Source organism: Eubalaena glacialis, chromosome 10 (assembly GCF_028564815.1).
Source record: "Eubalaena glacialis isolate mEubGla1 chromosome 10, mEubGla1.1.hap2.+ XY, whole genome shotgun sequence".
Classification (NCBI taxonomy): Eukaryota; Metazoa; Chordata; class Mammalia; order Artiodactyla; family Balaenidae; genus Eubalaena; species Eubalaena glacialis.
Window position 1 is genome coordinate 108488222 of NC_083725.1, and position 12096 is coordinate 108500317.

The following is a 12096-nucleotide window of genomic DNA, read 5'->3' on the forward strand; positions in this document are numbered from 1 at the left end:
GTGTGCACGGATTTGTAAACGGCGGCTTTAAAAATAGCAAAACTATGTAGTTTCTAAATCCGGGAGGAATCACGGACGCGTTCTTTGTGCAGATAAATCCGCTCGTAAAATGGAAAGGGGCCCTGAAGAGAATGGCGGGTAATTTCGGGTGGTAATTTTAGCCGCTGAGGGCTGACTCGCTCGGCAGTCCTTGTGGGAGGGTGAAACCGCCTGTGCGGCACCCGAGACAAGCCGCGTTTGGCCAATCGTACCTGAGTAGTGGATCCTGGCCTTGGCGCTCTCAGGGTGCAGCTTCTGAAACAAGTTTCAACACCTACTCTCTGTTGGGGCTTGGACAAGTCCCTTTTCTCCATATCTCTGTTTCTACCTCTATGAAACATGACAGGTGACTGGGCTGACCTCCCAAACGGGCATGTGCCCCAGCCAATTAATGATTATAAAACGACTGCAAATGAGAGGAGCTGAGGTAATATCTAATGACAGCCATACTGTTTTGTATTATTCAAAATCAGTTAACATCCCACCAAGTGCCTGGGGGCTTTAGGCACCTGGTGAGAAAGTGTGAAAACACAAGAATGAAATTAATTACAGGAGCCACCTATTAAAACCCTATTAAAAATAAAGACTGCAAGCCAGGCTCTGGGATCTAGGGAAGCCAGGCCACAGAGAGACTCAAAAAACAGGGCTATTCATCAGACCACAAGGAGAAGGGAATGCGGAGTGGAAAACATCTGGCTTCCCTTGGGTTCAGATCTGGAGGCAGAGAGCACAAATGTTGCCGCTGATCTTAATTGCCCCTAAGGTACTGTAGGGAGAGAGAAAAAAAAAACAAACAAACCGGAGCATACTGAGCTGTTTCAAGGGTGAAAGGAGACAGAGCTGACCTTGGAAAGCCAACCCCATGCTAGTGCTGCCCCGGTGCTCAGATTTCTGTGCTCTGCGGCCAGAGCCCCTACACACTCACACGGCTCCATCAGTGAGGTACCCGACTTGAACAGAGTTCAAGATGAGATGCCCAAGGTCAGAGAACTGGATAGACAGAAACCCAGAGGTAGCTTGGCCCGGGGCACCAGGTGGCAGGTTGGTCCAAAGCCCAAGTTCACAACATTCACAGACTCACTCACCTTGAGTTTCTGGAATGTCCTAACCACTGTACCTTCATGTGTTTATTTATTCATTCATTCATCCAGTTAAGAAAACATTTAAATTTTTGCTTTATGCTAAGCCCTATGCTGGATGTTGAATACAAAGATAAATAAGGCAGAGTCCTAAGGGTATGATAATGATACAATATGGACAGGAAGTACTCTGGGAAAACAGAAGCAGAAGAGACCACTCTTCACCAGGTGATGACACTTGACTGGTCTTGATAAGCAGGAGTTAGTCATGTGGAGAGGCATTCTAGGCGGGAGCACCTGGGTGTGCCAAGCCTCAGAGGTGTTCGCATATGACTTGGTGACCCAGCAATTCCACTTTTCGGTATCTACCATAGACAAACATGTACAAGTCCAGAAAAGGGTACAAGGATGTTTGCATATAGTATTGTTTTCAATAAGGGAAAAACTGGAAACAAATGTCCATCAAGAGGGCAATGGTTGAGGGACTTCCTGGGTAGTACAGTGGTTAAGAATCCGCCTGCCAGTGCAGGGGACACAGGTTCAATCCCTGGTCCGGGAAGATCCCACATGCCTCGGAGCAACTTAAGCCCATGCACCACAACTACTGAGCCTGCTCTCTAGAGCCCACGAGCCGCAACTACTGAAGCCTGTGCACCTAGAGCCCGTGCTCCACAGCAAGAGAAGCCACTGCAATGAGAAGCCTGCGCACCCCAACGAAGAGTAGCCCCCGCTCATGGCAACTAGAGAAAGCCCGCGTGAAACAACAAAGACCCAACACAGCCAAAAGTAAATAAATAAAATAAATTAATTAATTTTTTAAAAAAAGAAGGCAATGGTTGAATAACCTAAAGTCTATTCATGCTCTTGGATATAACTAAAGCACAGGGGAGGTAGAGATGTGCTCTTATATGAAAACCTCCAAGACACTGTTGAAGAAAAAGCAGAACACTCAAAATATTCAGAGACTATACACCAAACTGATTTTGGTGATTCTCTCTAGAGAGAATTGGTGAGGGAGAGTTTTGTAATGTTTGAAAATTAACAATGAGAATGTACTTTTGTGTAAAATATATCATTAAAATAAAGAGTTTTGTTTTAGGAGATGGTGATGGGTCTTACTGTCTGAAACGGTGCTGTCCGAATAGAATTTTCTGCATTAATGAAAACGTTCTATAGCTGTGCTATCCAATATGGTAGCCACTAGCCACGTGTGGCTATTGAGCACTTGAAATGTGGCTAGTGTGACTGAGGAACTGAATTTTATTAATTTATTTTAATTTATTTTATTTATTTATTTAGGCTGCACCGGGTCTTATTTGCGGCACGCGGAACCTTCGTTGCGGCATACGTGATCTTTAGTCGTAGCATGCGGACTTCTTAGTTGCGGCACGCGGACTCTTAGCTGCAGCATGCATGTGGGATCTAGTTCCCCGACCAGGGATCGAACCCGGGCCCCCTGCATTGAGAGCGTGGAGTCTTACCCACTGGACCACCAGGAAAGTCCCTGAATTTTAAATTAAATTAAATTTTAATTAATTAAAAATGTATCCGCTACGTGTGGCCAGTGGCAACGGTATTGGACAGTTCCCGGCTAGAATATCTAGAACATTGAGTTCAGGATGGGGTAGAGGCAGATGGAAGATGTGGCTGGAAAGATGGGTTGGGATTGAATGGTGATTTGCAAGATGGGCTAAGGAGTTTGGGTTTTATCTTATAGACAGTGAGGAGTATGAATGGAAGTGACTAGATCAGATTTATCCTTTTAAAAGATAGCTCTGGCAGCGCTTCAGAGTGTAGATTAGAGCAGGCAGAGGGCTGCAGGCAAGGTTTATCTCCTCCGAAGGCTGCTGTTTCTCTCTGTGGCCTCTGGACATTGCCCCAGCATTCCAGATGGGCAGCTGAGTAAAGTACTCTGATTCCACAGCTATATTTTTCAGATCTCAGGCAACCCCAGGTGGAAAAACTTGTCCGAGTTATTGAGAAGGGTTAACCTCAATGGGGGAGGCTGTCTCTGGGTTGGAACACAGGAAGAACAGCAGACAGATGGCATTAGAGTGAAAATGTGTAGCAGGTTTCAGAGCGGGACCGTAGAGAAAGTTTCTCCAGGGTCAGGAATTTGCCCGGGGCAGATTGTTTGGAAGGTACGGTTGCATAGTCCATGTTTCAGCTCCACAGGCAAGTGTTCTGCTCAGACGGCCTGCCCTGGTTCATTGGGGCCCTTCCCCGAAGTCCACTGGGGACCTCCTTTTTGGTGAAAGAGGAGTTCTAGTGGGGGATTCATTAACTTAGCTGACTTTCAGGGAACACCCACTATGCAAGACACGATGCTGGGTGCTTGGTCCAGTGCAAACAAAGCAGACATGGTCCCTGACTCCGTGGGGTTTCCCACTAAAGTCAAAGGCCTGAGTACATAATTACAAATTGTGATATGTGTTTTAAAGTGTAATAAAAAAGATAAGTGCTATGAGAGAATAATAGCAAGGGGAACATAATTTCAATTGGCAGAGGGTCAGAGAAGATCTCTCTCAGGAAGTTTAAGCTTCTCTACCCCATAAGGGCCCAAAAGACCCGAAAGACAAATGGAAGTTAGCTAAGTAAAGAGGGAACCTAGAAAGCAGGATTCCAGGCAGTAGAACTGATGTGTGCAAAGTCTCTGAAATGGGAACTTGACCTGGGAAAGAAGGGTAGAGAGGATAGGGTGTGGTGAGTGAGAGGGTGAGAGGGCCAGGGTGAGGTAAAGAGGGGCAGGCAGCACCCAGACACTGCAGGCTTTGTTTTATTCTCAGTGCAGAATTTAAGCAGAAGAGAGACCTGAATGTCTTTCTGGATGTTGTATGAGGAATGGATTAGAGCAGGGGATCAGCAAACTGTAGCCTGGATGGCCCACAAGCTAAGAATGGTTTTTATTTATTTATTTATTTTTTAAAGAAGGATACAAGTCATCCTTTTTTTTTTTATTTATTTACTTTATATATTTATTTTTGGCCACATTGGGTCTTCGTTGCTGCGTGCGGGCTTTCTCTAGTTGCGGCGAGCGGGGGTTACTCTTTGTTGCGGTGCACGGGCTTCTCATTGCTGTGTCTTCTCTTGCTGTGGAGCATGAGATCTAGATGTGCGGGCTTCAGTAGTTGTGGTTCGCAGGCTCAGCAGTTGTGGCGCACGGGCTTAGTTGCTCCACGGCATGTGGGATCTTCCCAGACCAGTGCTCGAACCCGTGTCCCCTGCATTGGCAGGCGGATTCTTAACCACTGTGCCACCAGGGAAGCCCTAAGAATGGTTTTTACATCATTAAATGGTTGAAAAGAATCAAAGGAAGAAGAATACTCTACGTGTTATGTGAAGGTTTTAAGGAATTCAAATTTCAGTGTCAATAATTTCAATTATTTATTGAAATTAAAATTTTCAATAAAGTTTTATTAGCACACAGCCACGCTCACTTGCTTACAAATTGTCTACGGCTGCTTTGGCACTGCAATGGCAGAGCTGAGTAGTTGCAATGGTGATTGCATGCCTGCAAAGCCTAAAATATCTACTATCAAGCCCTTCACACAAAAACTATGCCGACTCCTGGATTAGAGGAAGACCAATTAGGAGATTGCTGTAGTCATCAGGTGCAAGATGATAGGGACCTGTTCTAGGTGGTAGCCGTGGAGGTGCTCAGTGCATGGACTGAAGTATCCGGGGGAGAGAATCGGTACAATTTACTCAAGTGTGGATGGTAGCGGGGAGAGACATTTCAAAATGACACCCTCCAGGGACTTCCCTGGTTGTCCAGTGGATAAGACTCCAAGCTCCCAATGCCGGGGGCCGGGGTTCGATCCCTGGTCGGGGAACTAGATCCCACATGCATGCCGCAACTAAGAAGCCTGCATGCCACAACTAAAAGATCCCGCATGCCGCAACTAAAGATCCTGTGTGCCGTGACAAAGATCCCGTGTGCTGCCACTAAGACCTGGTGCAGCCTAAATAAGTAAATAGATAAAATAAATATTAAAAAAAAAAGACTCCCTCCCATGAGTTTGGAGGACTCAGAGTAGGACATTAGTGGGGCACTTGACAAAATTTGAATAAAGTTTGTCGATTAGGTAATAGTGTCATTCCTGTTCATTTCCTCACCTTGATCATTGTATTGTGGTTCTGTATGATGTAACATTTGGGGAATTAGGGAAGAGTATGTTTAAATTCTTTGTTCGGACTTCCCTGGTGGTCCAGTGGGTAAGACTCCGTGTTCCCAATGTAGGGGGCTCGGGGTTCAATCCCTGGTCGGGGAACTAGATCCTGCATGCATGCCACAGCTAAGAAGTCCACATATTGCAACTAAAGATCCTGCGTGCCGCCACTAAGACCCGGCGCAGCCAAAATAAATAAATAAACATTAAAACAAAAATTCTTTGTAACCTTTTTGCAACTCTTTGTAAGTCTGAAACTATTTCAAAATGAGAAGTTGAAAAATAAAAATAGATTAAAACAAAGTAAAAATGACTCCCTGGTTTTCAGCTTGAGTATCTACATAGACAGGTCATTTACCGGGATGGGGAAAATGGGAAAGAGGCAGGAGAAGAGGGGAGGATCAGACTTCACTTTGTCTTTTTTTTTTTTTTTTTTTTTGCCATACCACAGGGCTTGTGGGATCTCAGTTCCCTGACCAGGGATTGAACCTGGGCCCTCAGCAGTGAAAGGACAGAGTCCTAACCACTGGACCGCCAGGGAAGTCCCCAGACTTCACTTTGGACAGTTTAGGTTTGAGATGTTGATCTGAGAATGTGTCAAGAAGGCAGGGCCAGGCACTATCCTGAATCTCACTGATGAGTCCGAGACCTGGGAGAAGGTATAGAACCTGTGCGGCTCAACCTCAGAATGAGAGCTCTGTGCCTGAGGTGAGGCTGGACAAAGGGGGTCGGGGGGAAGTTTGTGGAGTATGTGTGGAATCGCAGGCATGCTGCTCAGCACTTGGTCACCTCAGCCTCATAACAACCCTGTCCAGTTGGACTTATTCTTCCCAGTTTACAAACGAGGAAAGAGACTTAGAGAGGTGCAGATCTGCTTTAGGACACAGCTAGGAAGTGGGAATGTGAGGGCTCGCCAACGATTTTTCCCTCTTGGTGATACTGAGCACCCATGGCAGAGACTGAGTATATTAGCATCCTAGAGCTGCCATAACCAATACAGCAAACTGGTGACTTAAAACAGCAGAAATTTCTTCTCTTACGGTTCTGGAGGTTAAAGGTCCAAAACCAAAGTGTTGGTAGGGCCACACTCCCTCCCCAGGCTCTGGGGGAGAATCTTTCCTTGCCCTTCTGCTGGCTGCTGTTGGCTGCTGGCAATCTGGTAGCTTCTTTGGCATCCCTTGGTTGACAGCCATATTACTCCAGTCTCTGCCTCTTTCTTCACATCATCTTCTCTGTGTGTCAGTCTCTGTGTCTTACTTACCTCCCTCTGCCTCACTCTTCTAAGGACACTTGCCACTGGATTTACGGTCTAATTGGATAATCCAAGATGATCTCCTTATTTTAAAATCCTTAACTACATCTGCAAAGACTGTTTTTCTAAATAAGGTATCATTCACAGGTTCTGGAGATTAGGATATGGATATATCTTTTCAGGGGCCATCATTCAACCCACCACAAGAGGCTAGAGGAGGCCACAGCTGCTGGCCTTGGAAATCTAGCAAAATGCTTCTTGAGCTTAAAACACAGGCTGCCTTTCAGAGTCTTTCTTCATCCGGTTTCACAAATGTGCCTCTTTGTGGAATGGATCAGCATCCTAAATGCTGCCAACACAAATGTGGCTTGCTCTTCCCGACTGCCTGTAATTATGACAAAATGCTCAGATTCTGGGGCCTTTAGACACCGGGATATTTGAGCACAAAGGGGAATTACAGTAAATGTGCCGGCAATGATGCCCACTCAGAGTGTGGAGTGTTGGGGAGATTGTGTGTGAATCTGTACCAAGAAACACCCGCTTCCCGAGGCTATCGGCTTCACCTATAAGAACCACAGCTACCTGGGCAGCTCACCACCTTCCTCCACAAGGAGAATGTTAGTCGAGGTTCCTTGGGCGAGCTTCTTGTCACATGCTGCTGAAGTTACAATGACCTAATAACAGGACATTGGCTCCTAGGGACAGGAGCCAAAGCAGGGCAGTGGAGAGGGGAGTGGGAAGAGCGGAATGTAAAGTGATGTAAATGTAGTTCTCCCGGTCCCACCAGCCTGTGACTCATCTGCTCATAGAGAACTGGCTTGGCTGTACCACAGAGAGAATCATTTTTATTTCTGCCACTTGGGATTTTTACAGTCCTTGAGACCTTTGGCATGAAAAGAGTGAGTACAAGGCATTGCCAGAACTCAAACCCCTGGTTTCTGATTCTCTGGTCCCCACTCTTTCCATGATGGCTTAGTGACTGGTGAGAACTCTTGAGAACAGCTTCTTCATCACCTTTATCAAACCTTATCAGTAAATAACGTGCTGCCAGGAGATTATATAACAACTTCTATTTGTAGAACACTTTACAGTTTGCAAAGCACTTTTGTATATTATTTCAGCACTCTGGCAACTGCCCTGCAACTCTGGCTTCCTAGAGAAGTTTCCTGGCATCCTGCACCAGTGGTATTTCATGACAGGATATTGATTTAGTGTGTGGATGGTGCCTCAGCCCACACAGCAGAGACAGAAGGTGGGGTTTTGGGGTATTTACACAGCTGTTTGACACTTCCAAAGCTACCCAAAATTATATTTTTGAAAACTGATGCTGTTCCCAGAGGGTGGGAAGCACGCTTTCATTTCGCTTTATTACAAATCTATTCATACTGGGGTGGTTAAATAAGTATTGGAGATGCCAAGCAACAAGGACTCTAGATGCTGTATTCAGTCTATTTCCAATCCTTTAGGAGGAATTTAAACTTCAGTTCCCTGCAAATGCTGCAGAATCCTTGAGGCTGTCATTTGCAAACCACTTCATGCAGTAACTGTGTGTGGGAAGCCTGCACACACCATCCGTGTGGATTATGGATGGTTTTGCAGACTCAGCGGAGTGTTTGGATCCATTGACAGCTTGATCAGAATCAGAGTCATGTATCAGCCTGCAACAGGAAAATAATTCCTACTAGATGGAAACTTCCCACAGGGAGGCCAGAGTTGAAAGCAGTCACTGGTTTCTGCTGCTTTAACAGCAAGTCACAGGATCACAGATTTTAAAACTGGAAAGGACCTGAGAGACCACATCTTTCCTCCCCTTTATTTTATGATGAGGAAACTAAGGCATAGAGAAGTGAAATGATGACTCCAAGATCACATACACAGTCCAAGTACAATGTTCTTTCCACCGTGCCATAGTATTTGTTCCAGAAAACATCTAAGCCACATATTGTTTTGCAGATCAAAGAAACTGGCATTATTTAGGGTCATGCTCATGGTCTGCCCAGCTTCCAGTGCAAACACGAGACCTTGATTTGTTATCACCAGCAGCTTTTGAATGAATTGCCTTGTGATGCCTTATGTCAAAAGCAGTGTCACAGTTAGAACCAAAATATCTATAAACGTGGTTTCATGGCACAGCCTCTCCGTGGCATGAAACCAGAGCAATACTGCACCATTCACCTCATTATCAGATTAGCTGTGTCAAAAAAAATGTATTAAGTACTTTTATCCACCCTGCACCCGACGGTTCATCAGATGGGAATGGATGACATCAAGTTCCTCAGCAGCTGCTTTGCAGTGAAACAGCAAAACTCAGGGTAAGAATGGCCCAACACACAACCTGAGGCAAAGCGCTTTACTGGTATGTGCAAGGCAGGTTTTCACTGCTCACACGTGGTTTGTTTGTTTTTTTTTAATCCACCATGGAAGACTCCACAATCCTAAAAAGGGATCGTGGGAAAGTCTGGCATTAAGCAGGACATTTCCTTTGCTCATGAACGGCTATAACCCTCCTGCCTTTCCATTTTCTACTCCTTCTGCCTGGAATGTTCTTCCACTCTCCCCTCCCTCAGTCTTCTCTCAAGATTCAGCTTAAGTGTCACCTTCTCTGGGAACATTTACTTGACTGTTTTTTTTTTTTTTAATTTTTTGGCTGCGCCCGTATGGCAAGTGGAATCTTAGTTCCCCGACCAGGGATCGAACCCGCGTCCCCTACATTGGGAGTGAGGAGTCTTAACCGCTGGACCGCCAGGGAAGTCCCAACACTGCCCCTTCTTTAGCCCACTCCAAGCTGAGTTCAAAGTGTCCTTTTTCTGTACCCCCACCCACCCCACATGAATCCAATGCTTCCTCTCTCACCCAGCTTGTCACACAGTACTGTAGCTATAGGTTTACTTGTCTGTCAAAAGGCACACTGCATGGGGGAAAAGAACATTTTTCATATCAGCATTCTTTTTTTTTTTTAATTTTATTGAAGTATAGTTGATTTACAATGTTGTGTTAATTTCTACTGTACAGCAAAGTCAGCATTCTTTTTGACTGGAATAATGCCAGGAACAGTGTAGGTTTTTGGTAAATGTCAGTAGAATGAATTCTTCTGCTTGCCATTCAACCTCCCCCCTTATCTGTCCTCTCTTATTTTGCCCAAATCCTTAATGTGGTCAATTTTCTCCTCTTCAAGCTGCCTCCTATCCTACTTATAAATGCCCCCAAGCCAAATACTATCAGGGACACTCCTGTAGTTGAACTCTGGGTCTATTGCTCATTGCAACAGAGGATGCATACCATGGAGAAGGGTGGGACATCTCTGGAAGAAGGTATTAGAAAGAAATAGGAGGGAATTCCCTGGCAGTCCAGTGGTTGGGACTCCGTGGTCTCACTGCCAAGGGCCCGAATTCCCTGGTCAGGGAACTAGGATCCCACATGCTGTGCGTTGCGGCCAGAAAAACAAAACAAAACAACCCAAAAAACAAAATAGGATTGTCTTGTGTTGGATGGTTTGGATAACGGATCAGAGAAGTGGGGCTTTGCTCTGTATTGGAGGCTGTCAGGAAACAGGGGTGATTCTATGATTGGGTATCAATAAGAAGGAAGCAAAGCTAAAGCTGTGATTAACAAAGAATCTGCAGGCATTCATATTAGCCAAAATAACAGGGGGATGTTTGGCTATTTCTGTGGTTTGGACAATGTTCATACTTTTGCCTGTGTTCAAACATCAGTGATTATGTTTTTGTGTTGATCTATCATGGTCACAGAATGGCCTTGTCTGTGCTGATGTTTTGCAAAATTATTTGTACAGAACACTAAGGTCTAGCTAATAATAGCAGGCCAGCACCCAGATGCCAGGAGCTGCTTTTCTCTTTCTCATAACCCCCACCCATTCCTAACTTTCATCAATCTGTTTCTCCTCTTAGGATGCTATTCTCCGTCCCCCAGCAAACTCCACAAAACCCCATCTTCCCCATGAGGCTTTCCTAAATACTACTTTCTCCATTAGATTATCTTTTCTGAATGCATCTAAAAGTCTTGGTTGGCATACCACAATTTAGTACTCAACTGTGTTCTATCTTGAATTGTTTGACTTGTTTCACATGTATTTTTTTTTTATAAATTTATTTATTTGTTTTTATTTTTGGCTGTGTTGGGTCGTCCTTGCTGTGCGTGGGCTTTCTCTAGTTGCGGTGAGCGGGGGCTACTCTTTGTTGCAGTCCGCGGGCTTCTCATTGCAGTGGCTTCTCTTGTTGTGGAGCACAGGCTGTAGGCGCACGGGCTTCAGTAGCTGTGGCACGTGGGTTCAGTAGTTGTGGCTTACGGGCTCCTGAGCACAGGCTCAGTAGTTGTGGCGCACAGGCTTAGTTGCTCCATGGCATGTGGGATCCTCCTGGGCCAGGGCTCGAACCCGTGTCCTTTGCATTGGCAGTCAGATTCTTAACCACTGCACCACCAGGGAAGCCCTCACATGTATTTTTCTTCTTAGTAGATTGTAAACCTCATTTAGGGGCAGGGCCGTTTCTCATACTTCAGGATCCCCCAAAAATGAGCGCCTGCTGAGGTGAAACGAATGGCTGGTCTGAGTAAGGGGGAGGGGGCAGCTTGCTTCTGTATCACAGCTCTGAAAACACAGCTACAGGCCTGCAGGGGAGAAGCCATTAGCTTGCCCTTTCCCCTGCTGGCTGCCATTTCTAACACCCTGAGCTGATCTTCCCATCAAGAAAGCTTTTTCCGATTTTTCTTTTGGAGCAATCATTTCTTTCCAAGAGTTATTTTTTTTGGCACTCTCTTCCGTCCCCACCTGTCTGAAAGCTCCTTGAATGCAGGATCTACCATTAATGCATTTTTGTCTCCTGTCACACTCCCAAAGCACCTGGCACCTGACTTAGCCAGTGGAAGGAAAGGACCAGCAGTTCCCTACCAACCCCATCTCCTGCCTGGCTCGACGCAGAAAGCGGGGTGCATCAGAACTGTCTCCTGTCGGGCCGGGTGGGACGCCTATGAGGCTCACTGCAATGGCCTTTGGCACAAGACCTCAGCCTGGGCAGTTAGCCGCACGCTCTCCGGCCCATCATCACTGCCCCGGGTTGCTCCTTAGGAGGACACTAAGCAGGTTTGGGGAAACTTGAATTAAAAGCTGCGACTTTCAACCACTCTCCACAGAGACGCTGGGATTCGGCGAAGCTGGAGAAGTATAAGCAATCGACATCGACCGCAAAGCCAACAGGCAGAATCTGCTCGGTTTCCACCGCCGGGACGCGGCTTGCTTTCTACAAAGCCTGCTCACGCCAACTGTACGGATCAACCAATCACACAACCCGAGACGGCGTGGTCGCCAATTAGAAGGTGGAGAAGGCGGAGCCGAAGCCTTGATTAGCATCGGTCTGGGACGGGGGGCGGGGCCCAGAGGCCTGGCAGCGCCGCGTCTGAAGAGGCTTCAAGTTGCGAGGCCGAGCACCGACGGCCATGTTTATTTCTGGCAGGTCAGCTGACTTGGACTAGCTCAGGGCCAACACGTAGGCGGTACCCCTTTTCTCTGGGGAGCGGTGAGGCCCTCCCCTCACACACTTCC